Source organism: Geospiza fortis, unplaced genomic scaffold, assembly GCF_000277835.1.
Source record: "Geospiza fortis unplaced genomic scaffold, GeoFor_1.0 scaffold443, whole genome shotgun sequence".
Taxonomy (NCBI): domain Eukaryota; kingdom Metazoa; phylum Chordata; class Aves; order Passeriformes; family Thraupidae; genus Geospiza; species Geospiza fortis.
This window is the reverse complement of record NW_005054335.1, coordinates 3,966,527-3,983,495: the sequence shown is the minus strand read 5'-3', so window position 1 is coordinate 3,983,495 and position 16,969 is coordinate 3,966,527. Positions and strand designations below refer to the sequence as shown.

Below are 16,969 nucleotides of genomic sequence, written 5' to 3'. Positions count from 1 at the left end.
TCGGCGGCGATTTTAAAGCAGGTTAAACTCCTGGAGCGGCGTGGATTTCACTTCGCCGTAAAATGGACAGTGTGGGTGCGCGCCGGAGCGGAGGGGACGGGGACAGGCTGATGTGTGAATTTAGGATTATATGATGATTATACCTTTTTAGGTGCGAAGATGATGTTCTCTTTGTCAATGCTGCTCCTATTTGCAAGAGTCCTCTAGGTCTCTTACTACACTGTTGGGCAGATGTCTCTCCTTGGACAAGGATAGGGAAACTTGAACCATCTCCTCCTTCTCTTGGCTAACTTAATTACCATTACATCTATTTTCCTGGGAACTATAAGCAATCATATTCACTTGCCATGAGCAAATTCCCAGGCAGTTTCAGAGTTTTAATATTACTGTATACTCTCAAAACTCTTAATTAGCAATTCACCGAAGAGGCAGCATGAAAATGAGTTTTCACTGATGAGCTGTTCTAACTTGTTCTTTCAGTAACTATAGCGAACACTGCAGTGGAATGTGTGGCTGCAGGGTATGAAATAAAATACAAAAATTTTAACCTGTGATGTGATATATAGAACAAAAACAACCTGCCATTTATTTTTTTTTTAAGAAAAAATTCTGAAAAGTACCAGTGGTGAAAACATTCCACCGTGTACTTTTGCCTAACCTATCCTTTATTCTCCTGGTTACAGCTACTGAAAACCAGGACCATTAGCATTCACTGCAATTCATGGGGTCTTAAGACTTGCAAAGGTTGTAGAGCAGTGCTGAAAGCAGAAGATAAGGGTTGATTGTGAGAGGAGAATTCCCCTGGCATTTTGAATGACAGAAGTGGGATAGGTCTATTTCGTTCAGGCACTACCCATGATTTATCTCAATTTATACTTCTGAAAGCTGTCATAATTTTGATTTCAGATATGTCATGACATTTGATGTTAGTGGATACAATTACTGGGTTAATACTTGCTAAGGCCTTTTTGATCTTATTGGAGTAACAACAAAAGTTTTAGGACAGGAAAATTTTCTTCAAGTCCTTTTAGAGTTCTGCTGTGGTGGCACTCTTGTAGCTCTCCCACAATAATTTTCAAGTTGTTTGAATTCTAGTGAACTGGTTTACTTTCAAAGGTGATATTCTTAAATTTAATTGGAATAGCTTGGCTGAATTAGTCTTTACTTCCAGAAAATATTCCAAGTTATTCCAGACTTGATTTTATGTCAGTATATTAACTTCTGAATTATCAGCTGTATTAAATGGGCCATATGAGGTGCTTTGTTGTGTCTCTAAATTCAACTAAAAATAGTGCAACAGTGAAGTAGTGGGTTACTCTTTTCTGATGTGTACTTTTGTGTCTGGAAAGTAATTAAGACTTTGTAGATGCTACAAGAAGAAGAGATCTGTAATAGAACTATCATTTTGATAGCATGACTTTGCTACCAACCTTGTTAATTGTTGACCAAAAAGTGTATAGCATAGAGAAGTAGTTTATGTCAAGAGGAATAAATGATGCATTAACAGGACAACTTATGCAACAAAGCCAGAAGCTTTTCTGTTGCTACATGTTGCTGATAGATTTGCCACGTCCAGTTCTTTAAACTTACGTTTTAAGTATGCATTTTTTTTCCTTATCCTGTTCTTAAAAGTCAGAGCCAAAACAGCCCAGCTCTCTCTGAGAGTGAAGCCAGTGAAAAATACAGTAGCTTTCCTGGGCTCAGTTCTGGTAACATTTTCTTTGGAAAGCTCTAGTGCCCTCATGCTTCAGAGGAGATATTTGAAATTTGGCAGGAAGGCACTATTTGCATTGTCCACCTAAATCTGGCCAGGTAACAAGTCTGTGCAAAACTGTATTCCTCTGGAAAGAAATGCATTTTTATCGGCTAGATTCAAAGTTAATTTATGTCCACCTTGTTGTGCACCTTAGTCAGATGTTTCTGTGTGAGGTCTTAGATCTACACCTGCAAATACAAAAAATTTCTCTCTTGACATCTCATGTTATTTGTTATATTTAAAGCAATATCCATAATTGTCTAAGTCACTCTGCTTTCCGGTTTGCTTCTGGATGGTGGTCTCCTCACTGTCTGTACTGTGTGCTCTTAACTATTTCCTGGGCTTCAGATGAACCATCTTGTTTTCCTTTTTATAAGAATAATTAACTTCAGAGTGAGTTATCATGTGATAGTGTTGGAGGACCATACATAGGGGAGGAAGTAAAATTTGGGGTGACCTCTCCTATACTACCTCAGCAAGCATTCATATTAAAGCCTAACATGCACCTTCCTCCAGCAACCCAGGATGTGAATGATACAATTCTTAGCACATTCATAAAATCTCCACTCTGTGAAGTACACATCCCTTGAACCCTTTAATTCTGAAATGAACACTTGCAGCAACACAAAGGTTATGCCTTTTTGGCTACAGGTCTACCACATGAGTGCCATGGATTCTCAAGTCTCTCCGTAGGACCCAGGCAGACCAAAGGAGGAAACAGGTCTACCTGAAATTGGGGTGTCTGTGTAGAATAGAGAGTTTCCAATGATGGAAATTCTTGTAAGTAATAGGCTGTAAGGCCTTATAGAGGAATAGGAGACCCTACTTACAGACTCATTTTCTTCAGAATGCTTTTGTTTAAAGTGGGATGGAAGCTGTGATAATGGCATTTAACATGCAAAAGTTGGAAAGCGCCCAGAGTAAGTTGGCCACCTGGATTTGTCTCTTTTGCACATCAGTACACCATGCTGTCACTGTCTATGAACAGAGAAAGATGGTGTGAGCAGATAATGAGCTGGAGCTCCTGCCTCGCTTAGTTTTGAAATTAGAAAGTGGTCTAATGAATGAGAATGAAATGTAGGATTAAGAGAAATAAATTTCTCATTTTTCCTTAAAAAAGTGGATTCTTTCTCACTTTCTCTCTTTTTTTTCTTTTTTTTTTTTCCCACAAAAGCTGAGTACAATTTCAGACGAGTCATTTAAATCAAATCTTTGACATGTGGTTGGAGCTTTTGTGTTCTTCTCTTTCTCTTTGCTCAGCCAGGGGTTCTCAAAACTGAAGCTGCGTTTTCACGATCGGGTTAAGCTGACCTGAATGTGGAGCTGACGCTGCAAGGACATTTCATCCACTCCTGTTTGCATGTTTCTACCAGTTTCTCTATGCTATCACTATGGCTTAGTCTTGGGAACAGGTCAGGGACCCATTTGCTTAAATAATTTTTTCCCCCTTTTGAGCCAGGTTAGTTTTGGAGATGAGCTAAACTGATCCTGCTCACTTGAGCAATTTATTTGTTAGTGCTGGCATAGGGTACAGTCAGAACTCGTGGCCAGAGGAGGGAGGAAAGCTGGAAAAGTCTCTTTCACTTGTAGCTGTCACTTCCACTGGCTTGAGCTGGTTGTGCAAGTGCATCTTGATGTGCAAAACTGCTCTGTATTCACTGCTGTGGCTGAAGTAAATGGAAATTGTACTTTAAATGTGAAAAAATAAGGGTTTAGCTGTATCACTAGATATCCAAAAGTGGTAAGTACTTTTTTTTTTATGGAGATAAGGATGATCTCTCATTTCACTTGAGTGTTGAAAAATAAATCCTCTGTCACATGCAAATACTTAAATGTTTATTTTCAATATATGTAGGCAATAATCAACAAGGAAGCTGCTAAGATTAAAATCATATACATTAAAGGACATGGCAATGTACAAAGCAGAATGGACTAAACTGATAACTGAATAGCAAATGGAAACAGAACATTTGGTGCAATAAATGAAGGTAAAAGTTGGGGTGAAAATGCTTTTAACGTGCACTCATGCACACCCCGTTAAATCTGTACAGCCTATTTTGATTTCTGCCTTTCTCTCTCTTTGTGATCATCTGTTGATACCTTGATGTTTTATTATCATATTTGTGAGTAAGGTTAAGGTTAAAAATTATTCTGTAATCTGGAGATGGCTTGAAAGAAGGACCTAAACATGAACTCTTCTTAAAGTAAACCTGTTTCTAGTTTTTCCTTCTTTCTGAGGTAGCAAGAAGTAGCAGCTCTACTATGTATTATTTTTGGAGTTTTGCCTCTCACAGCATTGCAGATTGAAGTAAAGCTTCATTCATACTGCATTACAGGACTTGTATTTTGTATTATGTTTATTTTAGGCTATTACCATCAGACACCTAAACACATTAACGGTTAATATTTATTTGTGCATAATTTGGTTAAAGTCAACATGAGATCCTACCAACAAGTTTTAACTGTGTGCTGCCTCTCTCTGGAACAACATGTGAATTGTTCTTTGCTTTTTTGATTCAGTATCACAGCACTTTAATTTAAGAAGTTAAAGAAGTAAAAGTACAGCTACTCCTTTTTTTCATTGTGCTTCCTAGCCACTATATAAATATTATTCATTGTGGTCTTTCTTCACTATTGTAATTTTGAATGAATGAAAGTGGGGTTTGTATGTACTTCTTGTGATGTGTTTTCATGAGGGCTAATAACTGGAACTACCAGTGTAATGTCTTAATGTCAAAACAGCTAAATGTGAATAAAGTACTTTCCTTTATGATTGATGCAGGTAAAAGGGAGTTTCTGCATCTCCAGATGAGTAAAACAAGTCATTTTCCCCAGCAGAAATCTTGTGCAGCCTCTATCCACTGTTGTCTTCTCCAGATGAGTAAAACAAGTCATTTTCCCCAGCAGAAATCTTGTGCAGCCTCTATCCAGTGTTGTTATTTTCATTTAAAGGTTTCCTTTGTTAGGCTCTGTGCAGGCTGGTTCCCATTTCCATGGTGACCGTGCTGAAATGCAGACAGGACACAGACTGGATTCTCATCGGCATAGCCATGCACTTGCATACCAACACATGTTATCTGCTTGGCTTAGGGCATTTCCATTAGCAGTTTTAATGTTTAGAGCTTCTTTTCTCTGGAGCTTTTAGACCACATAGTGGTCTGGATACTACACAGTGTTGGGATTTCAGACCCTGTGCAGCAAGACAGAACAAGTTGATAAGCTTATTTTCTTGTGTAAATAATTTGGCTCTACTGTTCCAATGTAAATTACTCAAGGACATCAGAGAACTGTCTGAGCCTTTGTTTTCTTTTCTATTCAAAGTGATAACACAGAAGAATTTTTTATTTATAAACCCTTAAGTGGACAACTGACATATATCTGTGCTTAATAGTTATGGGAACATACCCCTTCTTAAGGCACTGAAGAAAGGATAATAAAAATAAGTGAGTGTGAATTACACAGGATAAATGATTTCTTCTGTCTGTACTGGTCAAGTGTGAGTATATGTCTTTGTGAAGCAATATGCAATAATTTTCTTCCTGCTTATACTGTAATCATTTTCTGGAGGTAGTGAATACTAAAGGCATTTAGTGGTGTCAACATAAGCATTTCCATCACTTCCAAATAAGGCTGTGATTTCTGAATTGCCAAATAAACCCAATATTCTCAGTGTTGGTAATCATTATTTTGAATTATTCCCTGAGTAGCATTTCAGGATCCTCAGTGGAGAAAATTTTATTTTCTCCCAGAGATGCGCATGCTCCAAAAAATATAGTAAGACTTGCATATTATTCAGGACTTAAAAGAGCAGGCAAAGAAGAAGGATCAACACAGACTCTTTGAATGAAGGATGAGCAAAGACATTTTGTGTGCAACTGAATGGCATGTGCATGGTTGAATGTCACACATGATGAATGTCACGGATTCTTTTGTCCCTTTCAAATTGCTGTTAGACAGGGTGAAGGGCTTGGAAGTTATGCACAGCCCTGATGGAACTCTTGCCTTATTCCTGATTTATTTTGCCCTTTGCAACCTGCTTCCAAGTTTATCATTCTTCCCTTATATCATACACTTGCATGCCTTTTTTTTCCTTAATCACACGAATCTCCTTGCATAGCATGATTGGTTATTTCTAAAGGACAGACAATAAAGAAATCTTGGGGGAAATTACTGTCAACAGCAGGCTTCAGGGAGGAAGCTTAGTGCACAGTAGAAATACCTAAGGAAATAGTGGAATTTGAGGATGGAGATGTGAGGAGGGGTGGATGGGTGTGAAGGATTGAACTAAAAGTTTACCTTTTATCTATATGACAGCTAATCTATCTGCCTGTCTAGCTATCTGTCTCAAACATAAGGGACCTTAAGCTGGAAAAGCTGGCACTGGTTGATGCTCTGTTAGGACTGCAATACAAAGCTGCGTGTGATGATAAGACTACAGATGACCAGGCTGCTTCACCCACTGGATTTCCTGGTGAACAACTACCTCAGCCAGCTGCAAGATTGGTGTTCTTGCCTGACTGAGGAGTAGCTGCCTTGTGCTAGGTCTGCATGCTTAGTGCTGCAAAGGACGCTGTTACTAGAAGTTGTCAACCCAGCACTTTCTGGGGGATGTGCCTGTGCCATGCTCTGTGCTGCCTGCAGTAAGGTAAACCAGTGGAATTAGCTATCAGTGTGTCTAAATTTCTACAAGCACAGCAGTCACTTCTCATAATTCCTCAGTTTCTGTGGCTGTTGCGTTCAAGTTTCCCTTCAGCTATGAGAGCACGCTGGCTGAAAAATTCTACTTCATTATATATTCAGCTTAAAGAACAAAACAGTAAACTGCTGCAATTCAGGCCTAAATTTATTCTTGGCTGGTCCCATTCTCTTAGCTGAGTAGATGTCTGCGTAGGTATCAAATCAGGGCAACTCATGTCAAGAATTTGTGTCCTGGTTTCTTTATAGCAACATGCTAAATAAGGAGAGTAAAACACAAAAGAATCTCCTTGAGGCACCTGTTCAAAGCAGCAGCAAGTGAACTATTATGTCCTGAGGCAACTAATGCATCCTAGATAGTTACCAAATATCACTGCAGAGGAGGGTGTGTGACTCAAATGTCTCTGTACCTGTATTATTATTTGAATTTTCTGTCTGAAGAGAATATTAATTGCTACCTAAACAATAGCAAAACATTTTATGAAATAATTTTTCAGTGATTCAATTTTCTTACCAGTAAATTCTAATAAGACAATGACAGCAGTCTTTAATGATGAATTTTTAAACTATTTTATCCGGTATTCCTACTGTGTAGTATAAAATTCAGTTGTCTTTATATGCAGTATTTTAGATGCACATAGAACAGATTGAATTTAAAATATTAAACTCAGATTTAGCTGAAATTCCTCAAATGATAATTTAGCTCACCTTTTCTGCATAGAAAAAATTTAAGTGACATAACACTTTCTTTAATTGTGCTCACAAAATAAAGTTCCCATTTAAACATATATTTAAGTCAAATATAAAATAGAAGAAATGATGAAGAAGGAACTCTTAGTAAGATGGGCAAATATAAACTGAGAAAAAATCCGGCAGTGCTACTCACATAGTCCCTCTGCTGATAATAGTTATCCATTTAACTCTAGCCAAATATCCTTTTGTTTCACTGTTTCTACTCTCATTCTTTATTTTTTCCCTTTTTTGTTTTTTGCGGTGGTGCGAGTGGGGGTTGGTAGACATTTTTTTAATTTTTTTTTTTCCCTTCCAAGCTGCCAAAAACCAGTTCATCATATTGAACAGTAAAAAGGTACTTGAGTCTCTGGAGTTGTCCTTCTGAGAAGCCGAGAGCTACAATAGACTTTGGTTCTGTGAAGACAAAAAAGCAACTGTTCTGCTTTTGTGGAAGCAAGTATTATCTCCAGAAAACTCTTCTTAAATGTACATGGGCCCTTCTCTCTGACCCCGAAATGTACAATGGCTTCATTTTACCAAAAAAAAAAAAGATAACTTCCTTCTGAACTCTAACTATAGTATCCTGTCACCAACCTGAGCCCTGGCATCTGGGTAGACCCCGTGTGATGTGTGGGCTGAGGGCTGGGGGGGTGCCTGCTGCACCCCCACTTCACCCAAAATGTGGTCCCCCAGCCCCAGAGTGCAGGGTCGGGTGCCTTGGACTCAGCACTTTAAAATGCACAAAAAGCCAGCTTCTTGCAAAGCAGGAAGACTCCTGCAGCTAAGAGGTGGACCAAGGGTGTTTGAACTCCATCCTTCTCAGGCACCGTCATAGTTGCTTCATGCTACTGAGGTCAAGGATGGGGAAGAATTATGGGAGACAAGTGTCCAATTCAGCTTTCTTTCGAGAGGCAGCTGCTTCAGAAGTAATGGTAATAGTCATCTAGAAAATATGGGAAATAGTTACCTAGTTCCCCCTTGAGGCTCATGGTGATGTAGATTCACCTCTCAGTGTTTTCCAGAAGCATCCTTGCTACCTGGCAACAAAGCAGTCAGACAAGCAGTCTCTACCCCATATTTTGAAATGAGGTCTCAGTTCCTCCCAGGATGTATATTCATGTTTCCAGACAGGCAAAGATACATCTTGCCTGTGGCCTAATGTCTGGGCACTTAGCTGGAAGGAGTTCTGAGCAGGCTTTTTGGGACCAACTGCCCATATAATTCACATTTGGTAATTTAGTTGTTAGAAAAGTTACATAACTATTCAGTTAAATAATTTAATTATTACAAGTCAAAATAATTAAGTTGAAAATCCTTCATTGCATCTTACTGTTGTATCAGAGTGGGTTAACAGTAGGGTAGAAAACTTTGCTCTTAGACAGGGCTGCTTCTACACCTGATTCATATTCTAAACTTTTGTGCAACTTTGTGTAATGACACCTAAGTGACAAGTAATTTTAGGTTCTTTGTGGGTTAGCCAGCTGCTGAAGTCTGGGCTTCCTGGATTGTTTTCCTGATTTTAATGTGCCTAAATTCTGCCTAGACACTATCTGGTGCCAGAATTGATCATTTCAAGGTGCATTAAGGCGCAATTTCAGGTGAGTGATTGGGACCACCTGCCTACCATTCAGGATGCCCAGCCATGAGCTCCCATTAAAATCAAAGGAGAGAAGTAGTCATTACTTCTGGCATAGGAGAACAAATGATCTGATAATTATAGCTCTTCCAAGTATTGTGTTATATATCCTGTGGTGCTTCGGAGTTTTTCTTCTTGCAGGAAGCTGATGTAGCAAACTTTTTACAGCTGAAGCTGCTTTTATTTCTGTGGCTGTCCATGTACAGGGTACAGAGCTAAGCTTCCAGTTAGCTTCAGAAGCTGTGAGGGAGGAACAGGGTCTTAAACATGCTGCCCTAAAAATGGTATGGTGGAATGGTCACTGGACCCACTGCAGTCCTCACGCTTTAGGCTGTGAGTGGCAGAGGGATGGATGGTGATGGCAAGTCCCTCAGCTTTTTTCTTGTCTAGCCTTTCAGGTCACATTTAACAGTGATATAATACGATATAACACACAGTATAATACGTTGTAGTACACTGTAATTTTCATATAGGCTAGTGTGATATGGGTAGAGAAGTATAGATACCTGTGCTTGTTTTCCCTTCTTGATACTTGTGTGAAAACCTGCATTTTTGCTTTGTACAGTCATGTTTTCATAGCAGCTGAGATGAGCAAATGTGGCATATAGGGTGTATAGATAGCAGTCACATTGCTTTCAGTGTGGTGACATGCGTTTCCTCTCTTACAGTTGTAGTGTGGCTCATGGTTCTCTGACTATATTTGGAAATATTCCTGGTTTAAAAAAGAGAAAACATGACCACTGATAATGTGGACACAAGGGAAGAGAAACTGCTGGAGTGAAATGCCACTTGGAAAGTCAGTTTTATCATAGGGAAGCATGCAAAGTTTTTTGTGTTTATCATCCTTACTTGTGAAGGCCAGTGACAACCGCATAAATAACATATGTATATGTACAGCTTGTTACCCTTACAGACCTTTAATCTCATTGTGGTGTTGAAAAAAAAATGGTATTCTAAGAAGAAAGTTGAAAAATCCTGTTAGTACCAAGATAAAAGAAAAACTGCATGTCATAACAAAAAGATAGAATTTAAGTGAATTTTCTGTAAAATAAAGCTTTTCCCCACTGAAAACATGGATAGAAACATGCCAAGATAATAAATTTGTGTAGGCTTGAATACTTGCTGCCTTTATTAAAAACTCATAGGAAGTTGTCAGTCCTGCAGGAGCTGCTCCTAAGCATTTATTCGGAACCAGTGCTTGTGTGTATAGTAGGTTGTCTGGATTTCTTAACTACAGATGAAGAGTGGTTGATTTGTCTGCTCTGGAAGCCAAAGAGGGCAATATCTGGGCCACAAGTAGGCAGTTACCAGGAGAAAGACAAGTCTTGTAGACTAACTAATGAAGTTGTGGATAAATTTAATTAGATCTCTTATTCTGCAGCAGTGTCAGAAGAGCAAAATAGACAGCTCCTATTTGGGTTATCACAGTCTCTGCAACTTTACAGTCACAATTTGTGTCCTATCAGGTTTGGGCTGGTTTTATAGGAGGTTATTGACTCAGTGCAGCTTTTGCATTGTGAACCATTGCAAGGGAAAGGCAGTGTCTCAGGCTTTCACACACACAGAGGCTCTCAGGCTGGAGGCTGACCTATTTCCAGGAAGAAGCAGTCAGCCAACTAAGCCAAGAAAACTTGCTGAAAAGAAGGGGAGGAAGAAGGGTGGGAGGATTGTTACTAAATGAGGCATTGTTTCTCTTTTGTTCGAGTGGTGGATTTGGGGGAGGCTTTTTTGCCTATAATTTATTTCTACTCTAAATGTTTTGATTTCTGTTAATTATTAAGAAGCCTGAGATATTGTGGCTGTTGTGAGGAAAAAGTTGGTCTCAAGACAACAGAAAGTAAAACAGTTAGATGAAGTAGTAAATTGAAGACTTGCCTTTTTCAAGCTTCTGTAAACATATGAAATAGTGGCAAAGAAACTGAAGTGAGGATTATACAATGTTTCAACTGCCAGTATAAACAGTGTCTTGCCAATCACTTTCTTTATTCTTTTTGATTCCTGTAGAAGTACATATTGTCTGTATTTAGGAGGTTGTTCTCTATAAGAAGTGTGTTCAGGTTTAAATAAAACCAGATTAAATGTGATTTAAAAACTGCTGTTTTAGTATATGAGCTGAAGGTATCTACATGCCATTATATCTACTGCTGTGGGTGTATATATTGAAGAAAAAATTATTACAGAAAGTAGAAAAGTAAATATAAAAGAGAAAACTAATGAGAATTTTTTTCAGTTATGTTGACTATACTGGGTAAAGGCTAATACACCTTTCCAGATTGAATTATAAGTAGTCCTTTATTTTTCTTGCATGTTGGATTGGATTCTGTGTAGCCATTTGTGAGTATTCTAAAGACAGATAAAAAAGTTATTTTATATTTATGTTCATTTGTAGAAAAGTCCCAAAGAGTGAAACCAACATAGTTGGAGTAGTACATTACAAAAGGAAAAAAGAGTTCTTTTTTTGTGAGGATTTTGCTCATTACAGTGAGAATTGACCAGTGGCTTCTGAAAGGCACAATGAAGAACATCCATATTGCAATTCAATAGCCTAAATTAACTGCATGCTTGTTGTTGTTTTCTTAATGTTGCCACAGTCTGTCAATAAAGCATTCAAAGCACAATATATTATGAAAGCTGGATAGTTCTTTCTGTAAGAATACTTGACTAATTCCAGTTGGATTATTACTCTGATAATATATGTTCTGAATAATAAGGGAGTAACATTACTCTTAAACCAAAATGTTGTTCAAACAGTAAAGTAAGACTAAATATATTTAATATAAAGCAAATACTACTTGACTACCCTCTTTCATAACTTTATTGCTTCCCCTTCCTGCCTTCATTCCACCTTCTGGCTAACATTGTAAGGACAGTAGGTGATTATAATGTGAAGGGGGTCTCTACTCCCTCTCTAACTCTGGAATCTGTGAGCCAACTTCAGCAAACTTTTGCAGAGGGATGAAAAAATTAACCAGCTGGGTATCAGACGGAGACAAAAGTGCTTTTTCAAGTTCCCTGACAACTAAGGAGATCCAGTGTGACTTTGCACAATAGAAAATAGCTGAAAATCTACCCCAAAGAGAGCCCTTAGAAATATTTCAGTCATGGAGAAAGCTTGAACCAGAGTGTGCATCCACTGTGAGATGAAGTCAGTGGAAAACAACAGCTACAAGTTCTCTCATCCCTCCCACCCCTTTCTTTTCTCTGTCCTCAGCAGGGTCTGACAGGCTTCAGGGCCCTGCTGATGTGTGTTCTTTGGAGGTAGAAATCTTTGAGACCAACGGAAAAATTTTCTTTGTGGAATTTGTAGTGGCTGTCTTGGAGCAGTATAACATAAAAGAGCAAAGCAAAGCCCTCTTCTCTAATGAATAGATATTTTTTAAAAGGCCAGACTGAGAAATTAAGGCAATGTCAGCAGCACACGTCTTAGTGGCTGCCAATCTAAGAAACTAATTCAGGAAGCAACCAATAATCCAGTGGGGTAGTCTTGATTCATTTTTCCACCCAAAATAACTTATAGATGAACAACCATAGTGCATGGTTTTAGCATAATGCCAGGGCATGGCTTTGCTTTTCCTTGGTGACTGCATACTTACCCCTTCCACTCCCAAATCCCTCAGCATGCTGCTGACACCTTGAGTTTGGGTTTCTTGGGGTCAGCTGCCCTGCTGGAGCTGGCAGAGGGGGCAGTGGTTATAGCTGTGGCTGTGCTACCCAGCGGAGGGGAGCTGCCAAGGATGCTCTCCTGGCATTGTGACTGACACAAAGGCTCACTCACAAAGACAAAGGGTCACTTAGCTGGGTTATATAACAAACTTTTTCTGGTTTATAGCTAGTAGCTGTTCAAAGAAGGAAACACCATGACATTAAGGTAAAAAGGCAAACTTTCCTACTGGCAAGGTTAATATTAGACACATTTAAAACTTAGTGTGTGGTGGATCCTTACAGACTCAGTGGTCAAAGTCCATTGTCTCTTTTTTTTCTTGATATGTCTTTGCTAGACCTGTTTGATGGAGAGAGATAAATAACAACAGCAGAGAATGCCTCTGACTGGATATTTTAATAACAGGTGAGACTTGGCATAACTTACTCTAATTATGGTATTTTGTAATTTATCGCCATCTAAATTTGGCACATCACCTTTGCAATCTAGTAAAATGTGATTGAAAATTCAATCTTTACTATTTAGAGTGAAAACAAAATGACACATTTATTATGATACCTATGATATATTCTATTAGAGCTTTACAAAGTTGTTCCACCAAATGAAATAATCAAATACATAAAAATCAGATTTCATTTTTTTATCCAGTTGATGTTTTTATGCTCAATGTTAATCTGAATAAGGAACTTCAATAAAACAGCTATTATAATCTTAGCAACTGATTATCAAACAGACATTTTTTGCTTGATCACTTTAAGCTGTGAACTTTGCTTACAAAATCAAAACAATTATGAACTGGGTGTACCTAATATGAGCTTTTACTTCATTAAAACTTGCTTCAGCTTGTAGTGCAAACAGAATGAAGCAAACAAGGCATTAGAGCTATCATTAGATATGTCATTTATAGTTACAAAGGAATTCCCACACGTTGAGGCTTAAAGGTGCCCAGTCATAACATGCATTATTTTTCATCCTGCTAGGAGAAAAAAAAAAAATCCTGGCGTTAAATTATAAAACCAGCTATATAACTACACTGCAGCTCCCATGGCTCACACTGCAAAATGCAATTGCTTAAGTATGAAAATTTCCAGGGGGAAAAAAATACCATGCAGAGGGTTACTGGAGCTTATTAGAAAGCTTAGAGTTTCTTTTATCCCTTTAGGATTTCTTTTCTTGCACTTCCTTTCTGAAGCTAGATGTTGGGACTACTCTACTTAGTGAAGGTGTTCCCTTTAAACTGAACTGCCCAAGCAACTTTCCCAGTGGAGAGGAACTGCTGCTTTTGAAGTCTGCAGAGGGGCTTTCAGAAGCTTTAGGCTCATATCTAGCTTCCTTTGTTCCACAGAGTCTGTTTACTTGACTGTAAATAAAGTGCCATTTACAGACAGAAGTTAGGAACTGGATTTTTACTTGCCCAACCAATCTCTCATCATGATCATTAGGTCACAAAGTAGAAGTCTGTCACCAAAAGCTATTAAAATCCAGATAGTGAATTAGTTTTCTTTATTTCAAGATTCTTAAATTATCAAAGTTCATTGCCTGAAGGCAGCAACAGATACGGAATCGTTCCAGCCTGGAATATACAGTACTTTGAACCTAGATGCTTCAATGATTGGCACCCTTTTAATGCATAAGAGACCCTCTTATTTTGCACAGGCTTAAAATAGGTCTAAAGGAAACTTAGAATTTTCTCTTTTTTTGGCTGCAAATGCTTGAGTTTCTTTTTATGGATACTATATTAAGATAGATGTACAAAATGTATAAAAGATGTCCTTATAGTGTAAGCACTATATAAGATGGAGGAAAATGGCAGGAAAAATGCCTACTATATTATTGCCAGTATATACTTGCTAGGCCCAAGCCAATTAAGATTTGTGTGGAATAGATCTAAAAAAATCTGATGATGATTATAAAATGTGGAATTTAAAATGTGACTGAAATATGCTGAAACTAGGCTGATCTGTAAGAACACTGCAGACAACAGTGTGTCTTCAGAGGCTGGGTTTTATGATTGCTTTTTTTGTTCTTCTCTTTTCACTGTCCTTGACTGGCTGCCTGTCCAGAAAGTGAACATGATAGAGTCAGATTTGAAGAGACCTATGACCTGGCAGACACCTCTCCATTGTTCCAGCTGTGCATTTTTACTCTCAAAGAGCAGCACTCTAATGCTGCACTTGTGCAAATGATTAAAAAGAATAAAATCAAGCCCCAGTGGTAAATGGGAAGGATGGGTGAAATGGTTCAGTGAGAAGAAGGCCATGGGAAGAGAAAAAGGACATTGCTTCTGTAAGCTGTGGTGAAGCCCAGGGGAGCTACAAGGAGTTGAAGCTTCCCAGTGCAGGGACAGGTGCCTTGTTCCTTGCTTCTTGGAATAACCCCCATCTTGGAGAATACAGGACCACAGAGAGTGGCCCTGGGCAGTTCAGGGAGGGATGTTCAAGGGAGGACATGAACAGGCAACACATAACCTACCACACATTTTGCTGACCCCACCTGTCTTGTCACAGCACCCCAGGGGAATTTGAACCATGGGGACTTTCCTTTAGGCTGTTGGCTGTCATACCTGCTCCCTGCATTTTCACCCAGTTCTGGAGGAATTTTTTGCCCTGCCTGTGGCATTTAACAAAACTCTTACCTTGGACATAAATTAGAAACATCTTCCATGTATTTGCATCAAAGTTGTCCAATGCACTCAGCAATGTTACCATTTGGCTTGCAGCTTGATTTGGTAATAAGTGTGTAACAGTCCAGAGAGTCAAGTTTTTCTCTAAATGTCACTGGATTTTGGGTCAGACTGGAACTGTTTATTATTCTATATTGCTTTCATCTCTTAGGGTTGAAAGCCAGCGTTTATTTTCATGTGCAACCTATAATGTGGAGAGTTCTTCTTCAGTATTTTCATGCAGGATGGTGCTGTGTTATAGTCTCCTTTGGCCTCTTGAGAAAGGGACACTGCTAAATCACACTTGATTTCTGACTGAGAATAATACAATTTAGCAATAGACACAAAAATAATCCTCAGGATATTACATGAAAAAAATGTTTTTATAAAACACAAGTATATTAGATCACAAAGGAGTTACTGGCAATTGTCGAATACTATCTCAATACACCGTTCCTTGTCCTCAAAACCCAGACATAAACTGTGATTATATGAGGTTGCGTTTAGTGTCAAAAGGCTTGCAAAATACAGGGCAATGAGTCTGTACACATTCTCTTCTCCAGTCTTAAATAGCTTGACTCAAGAAATATATTTATCTCAAGGATGTTTCTTAAGAAACTATACTTCTAGCAGTGGGTGACATCTTGCTTTCCAGAGGCTGACTGTAGATGTGGTTGTTTGAGATAACTAATGTATGACTTCCTGTTTGAATTTGTGGTAAAAAAAAGTAGTAACTCTTTTACTGTTGTATTTGGTCTTCTGCTAGTGATATTCCTGTTTTGAATTCTGTGGGCAAGGGTACAAAATACATTGAGACTTTCTACAGGTCATGAACTTTGCCTGCAAACCTGTGTGATTTTAATATTTTCACTATTGTTTTATTATCATTATTGCTATTACAATTCAGCTACTGTGATGGGCTGTTTCATGCTGATATAAACCCTGTTAACCTCTCTTCCAAAGCTGCTCCTGGGACCTGGGAGAAAGTGATACCAACAGTAAGCTCTCTGCCCATCAAAACTAGAGAAATGGTTAGAATTTGAGATTATACTTTTAAGATGCCATCTCTCCATAAAGTAACCTTGTTGTAAGGGATTATTGAAAAAGCTGCTTCTTTACTACACAATGACTCATACTAAATGATTGTGGTGAGGCATATTTGTGTGTAAAGCAGATAAAACTCATTCTGTCTGGGCACACAGGAAGGGAGGGGAAACATGAGGGACATTGTTTAACCCAAGAGCAACTCTGTGAACCTGCCTCATCTGGAAACCTCAGGGAGTAGCTGAAGTCATGATTTCTTCCATCACTGCCATTTTTGGAGGCTTTTCAGGAGCTCTAAGGTGTTCCTCAGCTGGGCTCTAGCTTGTTCCTGGAAACCCACTGTTGTCTCAGTCCTTTCGCCTCCACTCTGGGGAAGCAGTTACCTACTCACAGCAGAGTCCCTCACGGGAGTCTGGTCTTTTTCCTGCAGCCCTCTCAGTGCATATTCTCCTAGGTATCCTCCTACAGTTCTTGATCAGAAAAACAATCAGGCCCTTTATGGATGAGAAGGGGGCCCCCATGTCCTACAAAATCGACTTAATCCCCAGTCCAAATAGCTGGTTCCTTCCAAAATGGCATGGAATGGCATGCCATTATTCCCAGGCACATAAGTGCCCAAGGAAAAGCAATTAAGAACAAAACCACAGCTAAGTAGAATTGCAATGTTTAGTGTCACGATTTATTAATGCTGTTCTACCTTGCATGTTTGTAGTTCTAAGTTTTCCTGTTTGGACAACTGTTCAGACTGTTTGGACTGAAAACAAAGGCTTCTGGCATGATAAT

General features: G+C 38.8%; 1 protein-coding gene across 1 annotated transcript in view; it reads left to right on the top strand.

Moving 5' to 3' along the window:
- Positions 1 to 3,405: 3,405 nt before the first annotated feature.
- ITGA2 (integrin subunit alpha 2) overlaps positions 3,406 to 16,969 on the top strand; it is a 63,706-nt gene continuing 50,142 nt past the window's right edge. The window contains exon 1 of the mRNA XM_031057823.1: positions 3,406 to 3,497. The gene's annotated coding sequence lies outside the window, so the exon portion shown is untranslated. The remainder of the gene's footprint in view (positions 3,498 to 16,969) is intronic.